Source organism: Schistocerca serialis, chromosome 3 (genome assembly GCF_023864345.2).
Source record: "Schistocerca serialis cubense isolate TAMUIC-IGC-003099 chromosome 3, iqSchSeri2.2, whole genome shotgun sequence".
Taxonomy (NCBI): Eukaryota; Metazoa; Arthropoda; class Insecta; order Orthoptera; family Acrididae; genus Schistocerca; species Schistocerca serialis.
Genome location: NC_064640.1, coordinates 357,783,013 through 357,805,306, shown reverse-complemented (window position 1 = coordinate 357,805,306; position 22,294 = coordinate 357,783,013). Strand labels below are relative to the sequence as shown.

At 37.6% G+C, this 22,294-nt stretch overlaps 1 pseudogene; it reads left to right on the top strand.

The window, feature by feature from the left end:
• The first annotated feature begins 396 nt into the window (after nucleotides 1-396).
• The window catches only part of LOC126470856 (katanin p60 ATPase-containing subunit A-like 1), a 57,130-nt pseudogene continuing 35,232 nt past the window's right edge, over nucleotides 397-22,294 (top strand).

The window sequence follows — 22,294 nt, the reverse complement described above, 5'->3', positions numbered from 1 at the left end:
GCTTTTACACAAATAATCTGACAGTATGTAGCCTCATGTAGAAATTGAAACTAACTCATCTACCTATATCCAATTTTCTGTGGGGCATAGAACACTAATAACACTTAGTTCAGTACTAGTACTTGGTGTTGCCTTTTTCATACTACTGATATCTTATCATACCAGGTCACTTCCACAAACTTTGTAAGTTTATTCAAAATCATTTACTCTCCCCATTACATAGATTTCTGTCACGTCTGGATGTTTCTGAGTCATAATCTCTACGTTGCCACAGGAGGGCCCTGTTTACGGTCCAAGGGCCACTTGAAGCACCAGGCTGAGGCACACTAGAGGTGCCTCTTGTGTAAAATTCGACACAGAGTGTATCATAATTAGTAGCAAAACCAATCCATTTCCATGTTCAGTAGATTTAGGTTTATTTTGACAGGTCTCATGAAGAGCCCAAGGAATTGCAGCTTGGCAGGTAATGTACGTGCAAGGGAAGTAGAAGGGAAAGGGGGCATGAAATGTTTCTTGTGTGGAAAAATGGGAGGGGGGGGGGGGGGGTGGCAAATGACATATTGTCACTTGTGTGGAAAAATGATCCTTGTCACAGAATTTGGTAGAAAGATGTACCTATTAATTTTCCGGTTTCTTTCAATCAGTGTGGTATACTTGTGTGATATGGTAGTTTTTGTTTGAACTTTTCTGGTCTGTTATAAGCTGAGGTTTGATAGGGTCCCTGAATGTTCATCAAACCAGGAACATATGCTTGCAGACCTGTGAACATAGCTGCTGCCATCATGAAAGATGGTAGTGTCCATGACATATCACCATGAATATATAGAAGAAAGGAAGATAACTGTTTGGCAAGAATGCTGAAATATACATCCGTAGCCTGAATGAATGGGCTCAAGCCATGGTACAAAAAAATCATCCCTCGAAGATCACAGGACCACCTCCATCCTGACTTACACCCTCAGTGCATTATAGTTTAAATGCCTCATTGAGCCACCAATGCACTCAGCACCTTGTATCATTTGAAAAGAGGAAAAACTATGACTCATCAGGCCACACTATGTGCCTCCATTCCTCTGTGTTGTTTGGCTCATTAAGTAGATTTATGTGCATTTGTGAGTAATGGCCTTTTGTGAGGTACCACCCTACGCTAAATGTCCATTGCACTCCCTTCACAACTTATTGAGATGAAACTGCATTCACTGATGCCATTTCCTGGCAAGTTTGAAACTGATCATCATTGACATCCCTGTTAGTTAAGACCTTATCATGACCATAGTTAAAATGCTGTTACTTGGCTGTGAATAGTACACTATTCCCTGTAAACACATTCGACATTCCACATTGATACACTAACAAACTGGGCAACATCAGTCACAGTGTGGTTATATGCACATCCAAATACAATATCTCCTTTTCCATTCTGTCACATCTCCTTCTCAACCTAGCTTACTGCAGTGATTTGTACAACTGACATCACTTGCCTGAAATGATTTGTCAATGGTGGATGGTCACATGAGTGCCTGCTACTAGTTCTATGTCATCTACAGAATTCCAAAGTGACAATAGGGCTCTTTTATGAGGATAGCTGATATCTTTCCCCATGAGCAGAACTCTTTGTGGACAGAATTATTGATCAATAAAATCAAAATATTGTACGTGCTCTATTTGTAATATACAAGGGTATGATATAAGATATTTTGATATTTGATAAAAAGACATATTGGTCAAGTTTTTTATAATATATTATGCAGTGTTATTTATTTTTTACAGAAATGATTTTACAGATGAATTAAATGTTGGCTTCTTAGTAGTTATATATACTGTCTGACAAAACAGTGAAGCACCCAGAAGACATGGTCGGCTGTCAAACATATGAAACACCAGTGTTTGTGTAAAAGATTATAGTTGCAATTCTCTGTGACAGGTAGAACAGCCACCGTAGTTCATTAGTGCATGAAGCACACTGTAACCCCTCCACATCTGTGCCTGCCATACAAGAACAAGTAATGGATTCCCTGCAATGTTCTGTATCATCCTGCATCATTCAGTAGAGATTAGCAGCAGCCAGACTAGGGAACTACTTTCCCATATGTAGGCTCCCATTAACGCCACAACACAAACAGCAGTGTTCGGAGACGTGCCATGAACATGGAACCTAGACTGCTGATGAAAGATGTCACATTGTATTCTGCAATGAATCATGATTATGCGCTAGGCTAGATGATCGTCGTCGACAAGCATGGTAGTGACGTGGGAAGATGTCCCATTCTTCCAATGTTTTGAAGAGGCATAGTGGTATTAGTCTTGGCATCATGGTGTGTAGAGCCATCGGGTATGACTTTACATCGTAGCTGGTACTGGTTACAGAACTGTGATGGCAAAATGGTACATAACAGACATCCTGCATTCTCGCATACTACCACTCATACTACAGCATTGTGGTGCTACTTTTCAACGGAACAATTCTCATCCATGCATGGAAAGTGCCTCTGTGAAGTCTCTGTGTGATGTTGAGGTATTCCTGTTCTAGCAACATCAAGATTTGTTGTTGATAGAAAATGCTGAGGACCAGCTGAGACATCAACTCTGTCAAAGTGCCAGTATCCAGGATACCAAGGAATGACTTGCCATTGGAGAGGGTACAATGGCTTTATGACACCCTTGACAATTGTATCAGTAAATAAAGCCAGGCAAAAGAGAGTGCAATGTCATACTGATAGGTGGGTCCACTTTACTGTCAACTTCTTTGTAAATTTGCCCCAATCTTGTAATCACTGAAATAATATCACATACCCTCTCAACCCATGAAGTTTCGTTTTGTTCCCTCCTCCCCAACTGGGTGCTTCACTATTTTTGTCAGGCAGTGTATATACATTTTTCTGACACATGGAAATACACAATAATGAGATACTTGTGACCTGTATAACCATTATCTTTTGTGGAAGTCCAGAAAACAGTTCCTTATTGTCTAACATTGTCTTGATGGACAACTCATCTCTGAGAGCTACATAAAAGGTATACAGAAAATTAGTATCGCAGAAACAATTTTAAATAATGCTGCAGAGCAAATATGGAGATAAAAGCCAAAACCTTACCATTTTCAGAAATGTTTCTTGTAGCTCACCTATTTGTTAGCACAAAACAGCTGCAGTATAATTAAAGGAGCCACTCAAGTAACTGTTGCCACCCTCTCCATCTGCTCTGTGTGCCACACAAGCAAATACACTACTCTTCTTTGCATAAAATTCTGTAGGGCTGATTTTATATAAAAACAACTTTTCTTGTGAATGCCTAAGTTAACAAATTTGTAATTCTTAAAGAAAATAGTCACAATGTTTTGGAATAATATCTATCATAGTAATTTTTTATCCAGATATTTCTCAAAATTATCCACTTTTTGTAGAATTTCTTAAAAGTTCACAGCTTACCCTTTGTAAGATCATTCATAATAAGTATGAAGAGCTGAAACAAATGTTTCCACATTCCCAAGATGCAATTGCTCAAGTGATTCAACAAATTGTCACAGCACTATTTTACAATGTATTGGAAGCTTACAAACTTGTTAAGCACAACCATAGAGGGTTATATCCTGTCATTAATATTCAGTAACTCATATCTGTATGGTACAGTTTATAATATAGTTTTAATGTCGCTAAGTTTGGATTTTTTTTTTTTTTTTTTACTAAAAGTAGTTCTGAAGGAGCATACCACCACAGCCTAACTTTTGACATGAGCCACTTTTAGTTAAGGGACAGTACCATTTCTTACTTAGTGATTCTTAAACTGCAATGCATCTCCTCCATTACTGGCAGTTCATGAAGCCATACTGTCACATGCTTTCATGTTTTCACTGTGTTTGATGGTTCTTCATTGACTAAGAGTTTGTTACATTGTCCTATGTTTAAATTGACTCTCACACAGTATATCACCTCTTCTAAGATGGTTTAGAAAGCTATTCATTAATGAAAATGTGGTTAAGATGTGTCTGAATTTTGATTACCACAAATTTTGCAATGACTGAAAATGTGGAAAGATAGGAAAGAAGTACCATCAATATTTTCTGAAAGTTTGAATCATAAATGTGCTTCATAATTAATTCTTATAAACAAAAATGCATACCATAACGTCAGTTTCGAGCTAGTTGTCATAGTATTATATTAGTGAATATCTAAATTCATTACACATTTAACAATAAGTCATTACAATTTCACCAAGTAAATTTTTCATTAAGACTTTTGACTTCTTTCATTGTAGCCGATCCAGGAAGTCTCATTCAATGGACCGCACTCCATGCCTGACAAAGCGGTCACATCCTGGAGCAGCAGTGAGCGTGAAAACACAAGAACCTGTAAGACGGAGCAATGAGGGACCGCCTTCATTACCATCTGCAATACCTTCACAAGATAGTGATTCTCATGAAACCCCACCAAAAGTGTTCCAGGCTGCCCAGTATGAACAGCATCTTGTAGAGACACTTGAAAAGGATATCATTCATAGAAATCCTAATGTGCAGTGGAACCGTGTTGCTGGGCTGAGCGAAGCAAAAGCAATACTTCAGGTGATGAACAATATTCAGTTACACACTTATTGTAGACAGTAATATTTTGTTGAGTTACATGTTATTACTAACACAACTCAAGAATAATCAAAAATTTCAGCAAAATATGATGAAAGTATTAAAAAACCAGAAGAAGGTGTACATGAGAAATGTTTCTCTACTGCTTGAATAACTTTTTGTATTTAAAATACACTTTGGATGTGTGGTATCAGAAATTATGTTTTATATCTCCTGCTTAATAAAAAGAACAGTTTAATACTAAATCATTGCATCAGACATGAGAGCAAATACCCTCACCTCAGGTGCCCTGGATATTGATTGACATCTGCACTCTTCATGCCACTGGTTTGTGGCTGTCAGGTACTGCATAACATGACCACCATTCTCTTCCTCCTGTGTTCTATATGTAGAGGAAGCATGATGAGACCTATGTGTGTCCTACTGCTTCCTATCTTGCTCATGTGGATTTTCCCTTACAGGTACAAAAACAACAAAGTAAAACCAAATTCCATAACACACCGGTGTTCAAAAGTTTCCTTAACAACTTTCCACAGAAAGAACATCCAAAATTTAACATTCTATGTTATAAATCTTCTGAAAGACTTTAACTTGGACCAGACATGCTATTGGGAGTTACAGTATTCATCTCTAAATTTCATGTATATGCTTTGCCAATGCAGCCTTGCCAGAGCCATACTCATTTTTAATCTCCTGTATATGCTGAATTTTATCAGTAGTATTTCATTGAAATGGGATACGCCATTTCCTGTCTCCATAATTAAGTACATAACATAGTTAGCCTTCCACTACTACTTCATGTAATCATCACTAACTAGCAAGACAATGAATGTTTCTCATGATGATGTGCAATTATGTAGAGACAGCCACAATTTGCCTTTAAAAATAGTACTGAGTGACAGAAAGGCACACAAAAAAATGGAGATTTCCACTTGCTGAATGGTAAGACATCGTTTCCTCAAACAAAAAGGTTATCAGGAAGATAAACATAATTTTGAGGTTGCTGATATATTGCTTTGGATACTGGAACAAAATAAAAACATAATATTTAAATAAATATCAAATTAAATAAATACTAATGTAAAAAGTGAGTTACACACATAAAATTTAGAGGTATTCAGAAAAATATCAGTCTATAGAACCAATGTAAGGGAGGACTGGAATAGTAATAGGAAGAAAAAAGAAGAACAGTGTGACAGAGTCAGTGGTGTGAAAGCAGAAGGAGCTAGGCAGATTACATAATATTGTTGAAGTTCAGACAAAGGATAATGTAGGAATGTTGGGTGTTCTATATGGACATTATCCATTTATGTAGAACATTTTGCATCTGTGTAAAAGATCTGTCCTTTAGTTGGAAGTTACAGATGGTATGGGTTCTGAACACGTTGGAGTCTCACAGTTTCATAATCTTGCTACTTTAGGAATCATATCAATTTAAACATTAATTTTTTTCTTCGTGAATACATATATGTTAATCCACATAAGACGCATAGGAATTTCTGATAGTATTCTAAGCATACTGGTTTAAAAAATCCTTATTTTTTCTTAGATGCAGAATATTCCCATAATTCATAATGAAGAATAGGTTATTGAACTGAAATCACTCATGTATAAAACAATGGAAACACCAGGTTGAAATATCAGCTGTATAAGAAAAGGATAGATTGCTACTCACCATAAAAATGACATGTTGAGCTGGAGACAGGCACAATGAAAATATTATTACACATTTAGATTTTGGCCAAAGCCTTTTTTAATAAGAAAACACACACACATTCATTCACACAAGCAAGCACACCTCACACATACATGACAGCCATCTCTTGCAGCTCAGACTTGTGAATAGTTGCCCCATAATCACAAATACTAATGTATGGTGCTTCACCTGGAAGAGTGACCTTCTCCGTTCTCAACAAACAGATAGATCTCATTTCTTCACGGAATAATAGTAAGCTAGGGAAAATAGACATTTTATACTACTCACAGTTCTGCATGTAATTACTTCAGGCTGATCAGACTACAAAATTTATACTGAAACTAACTTTTTATCAACTGAATATAATGTTGATGTGATCCATACTTCATTCTTGATAACTCATTCGATAATGAATATAGAAAGCTGCTCTTGCTTTCTAGGTGACATGTAAAAACATGATATGTCATATAGCTTAGACTAGTCAGCATAAATTAAATTTTAGTGTTTTTCAACAATATGGCAATAGCAACAGAGAAAAAAATTAAACATTTAGTGTGAAATTATTGTTGCAGATGACAGTCCTCTGAAACTCTTTGGCAGTGACTAAACATTTATCAGTGTTTACAGCAATATGTAGGTAAAGTTCCTATACCTACCAAGTGAGCAGCTCGGTGTATCAGAAAAATCAAAGGACATCATATCCTACATTAACATATTTGTAACAGGATTGCTGTTTATTTAAACATTATCTATCGTCTTACACTGCCAGATTCATACATGTTAGGGAAAACTGTCTTTCATGGTAATTTCTTCATGACACATGCACCATGTAGCATAAATTGATTGTGGTGGATATTATGTAAAAGCTTACCTAGACCTCTGTGAGACCTATGGTCATTTCAGAAAGTAACATAACTACTATGAACTGTGTCAATATTACTGCTAACATTCATGGCTGACACATACATTTTGAACCCTAGCCAGGTATGCATAGTCTAAATTTGCACTTATTATTAACCACAAATAATGTTAGGAAGTAAATTTATTGGTGCACCAGTATAAAAATCCCAGAGTCTATGAAGAGGATTCTGCAAAATGCTTGGTTAGAAACTTTACAAAATATTTTAACTGCATGTGCCCTTAGAAAAAATACTTTTTTAACCTTTCCTGCACTGTCCCAGGAAATTATGTCACTGCACCATAGTGCAGTACTGAATGAAGGTATGTAAACACAATCTGCAGATTACACAGTGGTAGGGATTTTCAAATACCAAGCAGACAGATAGGAGCTTTTTGGAGAACTTACCCTTTATGCTGGTTCAACTCAGTTTATTATCCATCTGAATGCTTAGACTTTTACATAGAGTTTCATTTATTGTATTCCCATTGACATCTATTTCTAACCAGTAGCTGTAACATTTTTAACTGATTTCAATTGCATAATATAAGATTTGTAAGATAAAGTAAAATAATGGTAAGAATATCATGGGAGATTGTCAGTTCACCTGCCCAACGAACAACATCCTTGCATAACATGTGTCAGTAGACATCGAGTTATAAACACAATGTTTATGTCTGGCATAGTGGTTAAAAGAAAAATATGCAGTAATACATTTACAAATGTGTAAAAAAAATCAGAAATTTTAAAATCTTTTGCTGTTCAAAATATCAACCCTGGTGTGCAACCTCAGTTATTAAATTAACAGAATATACACTGAAGCACCAAAGAATATGGTAAAAGTGTGCATGCTCAGGTACAGAGATATGCAAATAGGCAGAATACAGTGCTCTAGTTGGAAACACTTATATAAGACAACAAGTGTCTGGCGCAGTTGTTAGATAGGTTACTGCTGCAACAATGGCAGGTTATCAAGATTTAAGTGACTTTGAATGTGGTTTTGTAGTCAGCAGATGAGCAATGGGACACAACATCTCCAAGGTAGTGATGAAGTGAGGATTTTACTGTATGACCATTTCACGAGTGTACTGTGAATATCAGGAATCCGGTAGAACATCAAATCTCCAACATTGCTGCGGCCATAAAAAGATCCTTCAAGAACAGGACCAACAATGACTGAAGAGAATTGTTCAGTGTGATAGAAGTGCAATCCTTCTGCACATTGCTGCAGATTTCAATGCTGGGCCATCAACAAGTGTCGGTGTGAACCATTCAATGAAACATCACAACACAAAGCTTTAGGACAGTCAGTACCGACATTGGACTGTTGATGATTGGAAATATGTTGCCTGGTCAGAGGAGTCTCATTTCAAATTATATCAAGCAGATGGACGCCTATGGGTATGGAGACAACCTCAAAAATCCGTGGACCTTGCGTGCCAGCAGGGGACTGCTCAAGCTGGTGGTGGCTCTGTAATGGTATGGGGCATGTACAGTTGGAGTGATATGGGACCCCTGATATGTGTAGATACGACTCTGACAGGTGACATGTACGTAGGCATCCTGTCTGATCACCTGCATCCATTCATGTCCATTGTGCATTCCAACAACACCCAACACATCCAGAATTGATACAGAGTAGCTCCAGGAACATATCTGAGTTCAAACACTTCTCCTGGCCACAAAACTCCCCAGACATGAACATTATTGAGCATATCTGGTATGCCTTGCAACATGCTGTTCAGAAGAGATCTCCACCCCCTTGTACTCTTACAGATTTATGGACAGCCCTGCAGAATTCATGGTGTCAATTCCTTCCAGCACTACTTCAGACATTAGTCAAGTCCATGCCACATTGTGTTGTGGCACTTCTGCATGCTTTTGGGGGGCCTACATGATATTAGACAGGTGAATTGGTTTCTTTGGCTCTTAAGTGTGTTTAGTAGCACTTGAAGAAAATAAGTAAAGGTACAAGAAGCTGCTTTCATTTTAGAAAGTATGGCATAAAGTTCCTGGTGTTTCAGATGACAGGCTAACATTTTAGATGGTTAACTTTGCATATAAGCACAATACAGCAAAAATCCTAATAATAAAATTTCGAGGTTAACATCTATGATCACGATGAAGAACTAAGATATAGGAGAACAAGTGTGGAGGTACTTAGACATTCACATACTATGCATTATTTATTGTTTATGAAGATGTATACATCAATGAAATAGACACTGAAGAGTAATGGAATGATACACATTTCCTTAGTAACATACAGTACCATGATGATGGTGGACACTTGTAATGGCACGGGGTTTGCAAGAGACTAGTTGCCACATGGACTCTTACTGATTGATGATTCACATCTAGTGGAAACTAGTCTAATGATGTGTAGAATCCCAGGCTTGCTCAATAGGACTGAAATTAGACCATACTCTAATATCCATAGAGCACCACACTGACAACATTCAAGAGTGATGTGATGATGTGGGTATTTACACACATCATAAAAAGTTTTGTGTCAACCCAGTTCCCAGAACTCCTGAAGATAGTCATTGACTGTGGATATTGTATCACAGACACAGTCTCTTTGGCTGTTCAGAGATGTCACTAAACCTGCCTGAAGATTTAAACGACCACGCACGAGCAGTGACTATTAGATGGAGGGGGTCCGACTGCCGATCAGTTCCAGTCATTCCACCAGGAAGGAGGTACACGGCTCATGTTGTCTGTAGTTCAACCAAGCCTAGATGGTCAATGCCACAGTTTGATCATGTCCACATTGTTACTTTTAGCCAGGAAGGGTTCTCAACAAGGAAAGTGTCCAGGAGTCTCAGAGTGAACCAAAGCAATGTTGTTTGGACATGGAGGAGTTACAGGGAGAAAAGGAACTGTTCATGACATGCATCGCTCAGGCCACCCAAGGGCTACTACTGCAGTGGATGACTGCTACCTATAGATTATGGCTCAGAGGAACCCTGACAGCAACGCCACCATGTGCAATAATGCTTTTCATGCAGCTACAGGACGTCGTGTTACGGCTCAAACTGCACGCAATAGGCTGCATGATGCGCATCTTCACTCCCAACGTCCATGGCGAGGTCCATCTTTGCAACCATGACACCATGAAATGTGGTACAGATGGGCCCAAAAACATGCTGAATGGACTGCTCAGGATTGGCATCATGTTCTCTTCACCAATGAGTGTCACATATGCCTTCAACCAGACAATCGTCGGAGACCTGTATGGAGGCAACCCAGTCAGGTTGAATGCACTCTGTCCATCAAGTACAGCAAGGCAGAGATTCCCTGATGTTTTAGCATGGCATTATGTGGGGCTGACATACACCATTGGAAGTCATGGAAGGTGCTGTAATAGCTGTACGATACGTGTATGCCATCCTCCAACTGATAGTGTAACCATATCGGCAGCATATTGGCGAGGCATTTGTCTCCATGGACAACAATTCGCACCCCAGTCGTGCACATCTTGTGAATGACTTCCTTCATGATAATGACTTTGCTCAACTAGAGTGACTAGCATGTTATCCAGACATGAACCCTACTGAACATGCCTGGGATAGATTGAAAAGGGCTGTTTATGGACAACGAGACCCATCAACCACTCTGAGTGATCTACACCAAATCGCCATTGAGGAGTGGGACAATCTGGACCAACAGTGCCTTGATGAACTTGTGGCTAGTATGCCATGACAAATACAGGCATGCATCAATGCAACAGGACATGCTACTTGGTATTAGAGCTACTGATGTGTACAGAAATGTGGACCACCACCTCTGAAGGTCTCGCTGTGTGATGGTACAACATGCAATATGTGGTCTTTATGAGCAATAAAAAGGGCAGAAATTATGTTTATGTTGATCTCTATTCCAATTTTCTGTACAGGTTCTGGAACTCTTGGAACCGAGGTGATGCAAAACTTTTTTTGATGGGTGTATTATTATCATGCTGAAAATACATATCTCCAGTAGGACCCTATAAATCACAAATATAAACACATGATCTGCCAGCCACTACCTGAATCCTTAGCCTATGAATGATAGGAGTACATGCACCAGAGGTCACGTTCAGTCTCATATGAATTTAATCACATGAAGAGACTACCACTTATTAGACTGCATCTTGATCGTTATAGGATTACACACACATTTAGAAATATGCAATTCTGTACTGGAACTCATCTGCCTTAGTGACCTTTTCCTTTTGTTGAGCATCCATTTGCAGTGTTTTTGCCCTTATGCTAATTGCTCTGGTCTGTGAGGTGTGGTTTGCAAATTGTTTATTGTGTGATGGCGGTTTTTGTACCTTATGGTGATGCGATAGGTCTTGATGGTATTGTTTCCCAAATATTGTGTACAAAAATAGCAAGTGATCTGGAGGGCTGTGGTTTGTCTATCTAAGGTTAAATTCTCAGCCCAGTGATGGAAATCCCTACCAGCTAAATTTTGATAACTGTAGTTGCAGTATTACCTGGATCAACATAGCCACTGTATATACAGGAAATTGTGGCCAATGAAAGCTCCAGTACCTGTATAGCTTCAGGGATGAAGCTGTCCCTCGCATCTGACTTGTGTCACTTGTCAGTCAAACATCTTGCCTTTCTGTGTGCAGCTGTTCTGTGTACAGCCAGTGCATGGTCTGACTACATTTCAGTCATGTACCATACTGAAACACTCAATTCAGTGAAACAACAAAAGTGCTATTACTCCAATGTGGTAGCAATCAGTTTCCCATCAGCATATATATCTGACCTCATACAGATGCAAATATTCTGTTGTAGAAAAACTGGCTCTGTAAACGTGTGCTATTAAGAAATCTGTTTTACTTACTTTATTTTAATTGAGTCATATTTTTAGTTACTTAACTGAGTAGGACATACAGTGAGAAAGTTGGCGTAACTAATTTAATTTTGAAGCCAAAAAATCCACTATGAGAATGTTACAAATATTCTTTCCAAGATCCTCAAAGAACATGCATCAGTCAAGTGAAATTATTTCTATTTCCGGAACATACATTGCCATTAAATCTACTTTATTATTAATTTACAAACTCATTTCTTTCTGATAAATGGAGAACTTCCAGAATGAATGTTCTATATAATCATCAATTACTGACCAGTGAATGGCATATTGACATTTACATAGGCTGAAAAAGCACTCTATGTTTCAGGAAGCCATGGTACTCCCAATGCTGATGCCTGATTTCTTCTGTGGAATAAGAAGACCATGGAAAGGAATTCTTATGGTGGGACCTCCAGGAACAGGAAAGACTATGTTGGCTAAGGCAGTTGCAACTGAGTGTGGTTCAACATTCTTCAATATTTCTTCAGCAACACTTACCTCAAAATACCGTGGAGACTCAGAAAAGCTTGTGCGACTATTATTTGAAATGGTACGCTTATACAATAATGGAAATTCACTTAAGTTTTCACTAACTGCATAAAAATCACTTTTAATCAGTCAAAGTAGCAATCTGGTTTTAGAAGTCAGTATAGCACAATCAACCATTTATAAGTCATGAAAGTAGTTGCACTTTGCCTACGATTCAGAGATTTTGAGAAAGCTTTAAATTTAATGTCAGTAAATTCTCTTCTGACAGTCCTTGACAGACAATACATTGATTCAACCTATGTTATTATGCTGATGAATTCATAAACCACTGCAATAACTATCATTAGATTTAACCAGGATAACGGGAATTTTAAAATTGAGAAAAGAAGCATGTACGGAATTTTGTATCACCGATGCTATTCACAGCAGCCCTAGGTGATGTTTTCAGGTACATATGGTGAAAAATATTTGTTAATGGAATGTAACAGAACAATCTTCATTTTGCTGATGACATTGTGTTGTTTGCCTGCAAATGATTTGTAATCAGTACACAGGAAAAAAATTGTACAAATTAACAATGAAGTTATAGAACCAGTTGAAAAGCTGTATTTCAGACATTTGAAGACAATGGCAGTGTATGCAGCATAAGAAAAAAAAATATAGGAACAAAAGTGGCCTGGGTTGCTTTGGTACACTAAATTTCGAAAGTAAGCATCTGACGTGTATGAAAAGTAAAGCTTGCAGTTTGTGTATTTATCAGTTATGCTTATGTTAGTGAGATAATGCAGAATCTGTACAAAACTTGAGGGTTTTTCAGAGAGCAATAGGAATATGCATACCATAGACCATAATGGTCTAAATAAAGTAACTTTCCTTTTTTCCAGTTCATGGATAATAATTTATTTTTTAGAAGTAAGCAGATTTTTTAAAAAGTAGTGCCCTCTTTTGTATATGGGTAAATACTCATTTGCAGTTGTCCTAATTATATAAAGAACAAATCAGTTCTATCACTGTCATAAAAGTAGACTGTCATTAACACTACATATATTTACATTTGACATTATAATGAAGAATCCTGTCTTCAACACATCTAGTAAGGAAGACAGCACTGTTAGTGTTACAGAGCCTGAGGAGATTATAGAGCATATTTCTACAAACAAACCATGCAGCACAGTATGTCTTTTTGGAGTTGGTTTGGTATAATTTGCTATTAATCTCAAGAACAGGACAGTTGAGTTAAAAAACTGAAACTGTGCAGATTCTAATAGTACATTTTAATACTCTCTACTCCATTTGCATTCAAGCTGGAACAATCTAGATCACAGTGCTGGCAAAACTAAATTATTACTCTGTAGTATAACATTTATTGCAGAGAAATATTCCTGAAAGGTTAAAATTATGTGACTTATGTGGAAGGCAAGCAAAGATCTATACTCAGGTCTCAGTCTGACATAAAGCTTTAACCCATTGGGAATTTTTATTGTTGCTTAAAGTTTACTTCAGGTTTAATGTTTCATTCTGAGAACAACTTCAAGGCATTTACATTGTACACTATTTTGTTTTTAATAGCATTTCATTAATTTCTTCAGAATTGATATGCTTGTTGCTACACTCTGATTTTTTTAATGTCCTCTGAGCTGATTCTTCCAGTGCATCATCCTTCTCACACTTTATTTTACAGGTTTCAATGCATTTTCCTCCCTTCCCTTCCCTTTTCTAAAATCCTTGGAATTTGTAAACTAAGCTGATACTCTTTGTTCTCAGTTCAACTAATATTAATAATTCTAAACTGAAATGGAAAATTGACACTTATGAGGTTCCAGTAGAAAAACACAAGAACAGCAGATGATAAAGATAGTAGACTTTGGAATCAGATGTTCCTTTATTGACTAAAATAGAAGAAAGGGCTGAAAGAAAAGGGGCAATTTAAGAGATATGCAGGAGACCCAACCAGGTTCCCAAGTCAAAAAAGTCATATTGTCACAGGATAAGAAATAAATAAATAATGAAACCAATGGATAAGATTTAAAAACTAGAAGACGAAAGTGGTGGAGAGGGTAGCCAACAACTCAGAAAAAAGTGGAGCATAGTGTGAAACTAGAAATATAGATAATCAAGTTTGGCAACTCCAGATTGAATATTAAGAAACTAAAGAGAATATTCATTGTACACCTAGACTCTGATACCCATAGTTAGGAAAATGCTCAGTGCTACTGTCCTGTCAGACTGGATATAAATATCAAAAATTTTAATTATTTAAAAATAGTTGAGAGTAACTTTGACACAAGCATCTCCACATCATAATGCTCCATTAAAGTGTCTCTGTAAAGCAGTGTTTCAGGAGATCCACTGCATATGCTGTGGCCTGTACTTTATAACAAATAATTCAGTTCATATGATCACATAAAGCTAATTTGTTGCCTACATGTTTCAATATTGGTAGAACAAGTTTATCTAAAATATATGCCAATCAACTCATTTCTTATAATATACTGTATATTCTAGGCTAACAGCTCATACTGCTACATTACAAATACACAATATACATTTCAAAATATAATGACATGTAGAAAAAAGGCAATATGATTGGAATAGTGATTGAATACTTGTATTAATTTTTCAAAGTGATTTTGTTTTCTGGGTCTCACTCATACCAGTTTTTCAACTTGAACATTTTAATTTGCTGCAATGAATAAGATATTTCCTTAATAATATGCATTATATTTCAGGTTCACTTTTATACCCCAAGCACTATTTTTATAAATGAAACAGATTCACTGTGTTCATAACGTCGTACAGATTCAGAACATGAAGCTTCCCGAAGATTTAAGGCAGAACTGTTGATTCAAATGGATGGTCTTAATTCTAACAGGTATGAACACCATATTTACTTCAAATGGTAAAGAAACATCAATTAATTAAGTTATATGGACAAGTGTTGCCTGTGTGAATGAAGATATAAGTTGGTTGACACTGCAATCAGTGTTTGAGTAGAGTCTGAGAAAAGAAAAAGGTTAGGGTACAGGCACATTGGAAGATTAATAATGCAGAGATTGTGAAACATATGTAGTCCCTAAGCCATTGTTGTGAATTCCAGATGAGCTGACAGTGTGAAAATTTTGCACATAAAATACAATAAGCAGTTCTGAAACATGCACACACACACACACACACACACACACACACAATCACACACACACACACACACACACACAGAGAGAGAGAGAGAGAGAGAGAGAGAATGTAACTGTTTATTATTGTGTCATTCCTCAGCATACTGTTTTGGCACTAAATAGATTCCTGTCCTCATCTGAGACTTTTTTTAACTGATAAACTCTCAGATGACATGATTCAGGGTGCCGATTTCTTGATACTCTCAAGAATCTGTTGAGTGTTGATGTATTTTTAGTAAATACAAGGGATATTAAATATAGCCTATATTTTCCCAGGTAGTGTATTGGATTTTTGGGTGTCCCAGCTGTTATGCACTCTTGGTCACTACAACTGCTACTCTATAAATTAAAGAATATCTGACCAGATTTTTTCCTTGAAACAAAAAGTGCTTCATTCTGTCACAGAAAATGCCAAACTACTCCACTGGTGTTTAAAACTCAAAATAAGAACAAGTTTGAAAACACTCTGAAAAATAACAGACTGTGCACTGCACGTGTCCACTATTTTTTAGTTAGTTAGCTGAGTTTGCTATTGAGTGTAACCACAGAAAACAAATTCTTTCAGGAAATCAGCAGATTTTATCCCAGGTTTTTCTTTTGTCATAATAGAAATGTCTTCCTTGGGTGTTAATTGATTCAGTTCTTAATGGGCACTTGTAATACTTGTAGCATAACAAATCCAAAAATTAAACACAAATCAGCAAGCTTCATTTAAAGTTATAAGTTTACTCTTTTGTGAAACATTCCATGAGTCACAATACGCTCAACTGCGAATGTTGTTCTCAGGCCTGCGATGAGTTACTTACTGTTTGTAGACAGCTGGAAACAGATCTGAGAACTGTTAGATGACTGGAGCTGCACCAAACAGGTGTACTTGGAGGGCTACAGAGAAACATGTACCAAAGATACCAATGATACCTCGAATACAATCCTCCCATTGTTTCCTCTACAGCAAGTACAGGATCTATCACTACTCGCCATTGTGGATGGTGTGATAGGTCTCAGGGCCCTGTACAGAGGAGACAGGGACCAGAGAGAACTCAAGGTTTTACAGCCACCCACCGCACCCCCAACCAATGAATTCAAGGTTCTGTCTTTCACTGAAACTGAAACTGAGCCAGTAAGACTCACTTCACTTATTTAGGAATCTGCTGTGTATCATGTCAAGGGGAGAAAATTTAAAAGAGTATGGGGTCTATTAAGCACTGACACTTATAACATACAGGAATACTTGCACCCTTAGAAAAATTTCAGCAAAGGATGGGAAGGATCACCACACGCACTCCACACGTATGCCCATTCAACATTCTGAGGAGGCCGTTCCAGCACCCATTGAAGGAACAGACAACTGTGTATTGTGGAGCATATTTGAACAAACAGTGCTTGTCAGGCAAGCTTCAAAATCATACTTGAATCCTTCCACGACTGGAAGGAAAGGCTGAAAAGAGTAGCCATTTTCACAGACATACATTCTGCAGCATTTCCCCTGGTTCTCAGTTGAGAAGGCGGCTTGAATCACTTTGACTTTGGAGGTTCTGCGACAAGTTAGGCTACAGATTCTTAGAATTGCACCATAGAGTAGAGAAATCTAGGGTCTGTCTAGATGTGTCAGGTGTGCACTACACATCAGAAGCTGTTACCAAGACAGTTGATGGTTTGTGGGGTGCACAAAAGATTTTTTTTATATTACCTGACTCTTGATGCTGTCTGAGTAATGACACCTGTAAAAGCATCAGTGTAAGGTCAAAATTAATGCACTCCCCTTGCCACCTTCCCCCTATCCACCCAAAAAAGTATAGAAGTCCTAGTTATCAGTATCAATTGCTGAAGCACTTGCAACAAAGCACCAGGGTTAATAGCACTCCTAAAAAGCAGAAATGCTGAACTCCAGGAGTACTATCCCAATTTAATGCTTGCACCACTGCCAAGATTGGTGATATAGATATTAGGGTCACTACTATTAAGAAAAAATTTAAACCGCTAAGACTGAATGAAGTTCCATGACCTGATAGAATTCCTATTAGATTCTATACAGAATTTGTGGCTGAGTTAGTGCCCCTCGTAAAAATATTATATACCATAGATCTCTCAAACAAAAAAAACTGTGTCCAGTAGTTGGCAGAAAGCACAGCTCTCACCCATCTACAAGGAGGATAGCAAAAGTTATCTACAAAACTAATGTCCAATATCATTGACATGCATCATTATAGAAACTTAGAACATATTCTGAGTTCAGACATAACTAGGACTTCAAACAAAATCACCTCTTGCAAGGTAACCAGCATGGATTAAAAAGCATTGTTAATGCAAACCCAACTCACACTTTTCTCACACGATATCTGGAAAGTTATGGCACAAAGCAGTCAAGCAGACGCATTATTTCTTGAATTTTGTAAAGCATTTCACTCAGTACCTCACCTAAACTTCTTATCAAAAGTATGATTCTGTGGGATATCAATTGAAATTTATGACTTACTGAGGATTTCATGGTGGAGAGGATGAAGCATGTTATCTTGGCTAGAGGGCCATCAACAAATGTAAAAGTATCTTCAGGCAACCCATAGGTAGGTTTCTTGGGATGCTTGCTGTTCACGTTGCATATTAATGACCTATCAGACAACACTCATAATAACCTCAAACACTAACCATTGTGGCCGAGCGGTTCAAGGCACTTCAGTCTAGAAGCGCGCGGCTGCTTCAGTCACAGGTTCGAATCCTACCTTGGGCATGGATGTGTGTGATGTCCTTAGGTTAGTTAGGTTTAAGTTGAAATGGTTCAAATGGCTCTGAGCACTATGGGACTTAACATATGAGGTCATCAGTCCCCTAGAACTTAGAACTACTTAAACCTAATTAACCTAAGGACGTCACACACATCCATGCCCAAGGCAGGAGATTCAAACCTGCGACTGTAGCAGTCGCACGGATCCGGACTGAAGCGCCTAGAACCGCTCAGCCACCATGGGTGGCTAGGTTTAAGTAGTTCTAACTCTAGAGGACTGATGACCTTAGATGTTAAGTCCCATAGTGCTCAGAGCCATTTCTTTTAACCTCAAACTTTTCACAGATGCGTTTATGTGTAATGAAGAACTGCCTGAAAAAATTGCACAGTTACTGAGATAAATCTTAATAAGATTTAAAAGTGGTGTAAGGATTCACATCTTGCTTTAAATTTTCAGAAATATAAAATTGTGCATTTCCCAAAATGAAAAAAGTCGTATCCATCAACTTCAATAACAATCAGTCACAACTCGAATCAGTCAACTTGTACAAATACAAGGTTGTAACAATTTGTAGTTATATTACATGGAGAAATTGCCTAAGCATAGTTGTAGATAAAGTAAGTGGCAGACTTTGTCTCATTGGTAGTACACTAAGAATACATAATCTGTTTACAAAGGAGGTTGCTTACAAAACACTCAAGCTATGCAGTAGTTCTATAATGCTCTTCCATGGGTCTAATAAATCTGTGACCATTTGTGCTGTCCTTGGTGTAAGGACAGTATGAATGGTCACAGATTTGTCAGACCCACAGAAGAATTGTTAATGGTACAATGTTAATGATATCTTAAAGAAGCAACACTGTTTATCTTTGATTTGTGTTATCTACCATTTTTAAATGCTTTCGCATTTTCTGTTTATTCTGTGTTTGTATTGTTGTCTGCCATTAGTTGTAAGCTGTTACACATTGCAATAAACTCCGTACAAATGGGCTTATTTTCATGGTTCATTTACTGTTCCTGATCACAGGTTATGGTTCTAGGTGCATAAGTCTGTTATCAGTGTAGTGGCAGAGAGTTGTTTCCTGGTGTCATGCGTAACAGCAAAACTTTTAATGTCACCAGCATAGTGTTGGCGTGGCACAATGGAACAATCTACACATCAGTTTCATTTAATATTGTCTGCAGGGGACAATTAGGTGGTGTAGAAATTCCAAATGGATGTGATATTAAGAGGAAAAGACCTTTTAGATACTGCCAATAGCATTGTTACTCAGTCACCACAGGAGAGAGAAGCAGAAGTAAAAACATGGCAGGAAAAGGACACAAAAACACAGGAGTTTATTGTGACCTGGATGGAGGTAGCACCACTCACTCATCAGCTGGCATGTGGACAAAACTGAGACTGTGTATGAAAAAGAGTCCACAGTATTTACCTACTTCAGCAAAAGTGTTTCTTGCTCCAGTTTGATGATGACGCAGTGGTTACCGTTGTGTCGAAAATACAAAAAAATCAACACAATATTGAAGCAAGTGGGAGAACCACTTTCAGATAAAATGATCATAACAAAAGTGGTAATGTCATTGAGAAGGAAATGTTTAATGACTTAATTTCAAGATTGCTCATTGAGGAAGAGAGAAATAATCAGTGCAATCAGCCGGAGGTAGCTTTAGTCAGTCTAAGCAGGCAATAAAAAATTACCTGTTATGCTTGTGGTAAGACGAGCTACTACGCAAAGGACAGCAAAAGTAAAGCAAATATAGAACTAAGAAGTTGCAATTATTGTAAGAAAAGATGTCATTTGAAGTCAGATTGCAGGCTGTTGAAATCAAAGGAAGGCAAAAAGGCTCAGAATGTAAATGCCTTTATGTGTATGAATCAAGGAGTTGACCTAGAAAATTATTGGATGAGGTGCTAGCGAGCATATGTGCTGAGAACTGTTTACAAAACTGGACAGTGTGCAAAGCTCAATGAAAGTTACTGTGGGTGACAGTAAACTTCTTGATGTGACTGAGCATGGTACTGTGGAACTGTATGCATGGATCAGAGTTAAATTTATCAAAACAGTACTTAGTGGAGTGCCTTTTGTTCCTGAACTGAAATTCAATCTGTTTTCTGTAAGAACTGTGTTACACAAAGATATGTGTTTAGTTTCAAACAAGGAACAATGTGAATTCTTGAAGAGTAAAGGCGAAGTTTGTGCATTATTCAAACATGTCAACAAAATGTATCATACATTGTTTTCACTAAACGGAACACAGTCACAACTGTCAATGGTTCCTTTTATGCATGTGGATGAAACACACACTGTGGTTGACAGTAATAACATGTCAATTTGTCTATATATATTGAAAACTTGAGTGTCTGGCACAAATAATTGTAACATCAGAGCATTACGCACATGAAAGAGTTTTTATCATATAAAGGAGTGAGATTCATTGAAAACATTTGTAAAGAATGTTTAGTATGTAAACAACATCACTTGCTTTCCCTGTCAGTTCCTCTGGAGCTAATGCCTCACTCGAACTGATTCGTGCAGATGTCTGTGGACCCATGGAGATGCATTAGCTTGGAGGAGCTGGTTCAAATGGCTCTGAGCACTATGCAACTTAACATCTGAGGTCATCAGTCCCCTAGAACTTAGAACTACTTAAATATAACTAACCTAACGACATCACATACATCCATGCCCGAGGCAGGATTCAAATCTGCGACTGTAGCAGTCACGTGGTTCCGGACTGATGCACCTAGAACTGCTTGGCCACTGTGGCCGGCTTCTTGGAGGAGCAAGATATTTTTTGCATTTGAAGGATGACAACTGTGGTTAACACAAAGTATTTTTTATGAAACAGGAGAATAAAGTAAAATGTTTGATTAGGTATTTTATGCAAACACTGAGAGAGAAAATGGTCGGAAAATTAAAGTTCTAAGAGGTCATAATGGACTGGAGTTTATGAGTACTGACTTAGGTACATTTTTGAGTGAAAATGGCATAGCCCATCAAAGATGTGTTGTGTACACTCCACAGAAAAATGGAAAAGCTGAAAGGGAACTGCACACCTTGGTTAAAGCTGCTCATTCAATGATTTCAGGAATTCCCAAACATTTCTGGGCTGAAGCAGTTAACATGGTTGCTTATTTATTAAATCAAACTGGTCCAAGCCCTATAGAAAGTAAAACTCCTTTTGAAGCTTTTTATGTTAGAGAATTGCCCTTAGCAGATTTGAAAATATTTGAAATGCATATGTCTGTCCCCATACCCAAGGAAAAGTGACTGAAACTAGGCCCCAAAAACAAGATAGATTTATTTGTGGGTTATGATAATGATGTGAAGGGCTACAGAATATTTATACCTCCCACAAAGAGAACTGAGATGCAGCAAGACATTATTTTTTGCCTCCAGCAGTATCCAAAAGGAAGAAGAAAGCTGATGTTCATGTAAAATAGTCAGACACTATTCATTGTGATAAAAAGAACATAGATGAAGCTTCAGATTTAGAGGAATGGAAAGAAGAAATGAGGACTGATGTTGTGGAAGAAAATAAATGTCAGCCTAGAGGAGAACAAGAAATCAGTGAAGACAGTGAAAACAGAAATTTTTTTAGAGGATGCAGAGGACAAGAACACATACAATCTTAGATCCAGGAGGAAAATTCAACACCCAAATCAATTGGAGGATTATGTGTCAGAGCTGTTGACAGCAGTGATTGACAAAGACCCCAGCACCTATGCTGAAGCAATGTCTAGCAGTGAAGCTAAAAATTGGAAAATGCTCAACCAAGAGAGCTGCAAGCCCTAGAAGAAAACATCACATGGTATTATGTATGTAAGCCAAATGAATGTGATGTTATTGACAGAAAATGGGTTTTTAGGCAAAAAAAGGGATG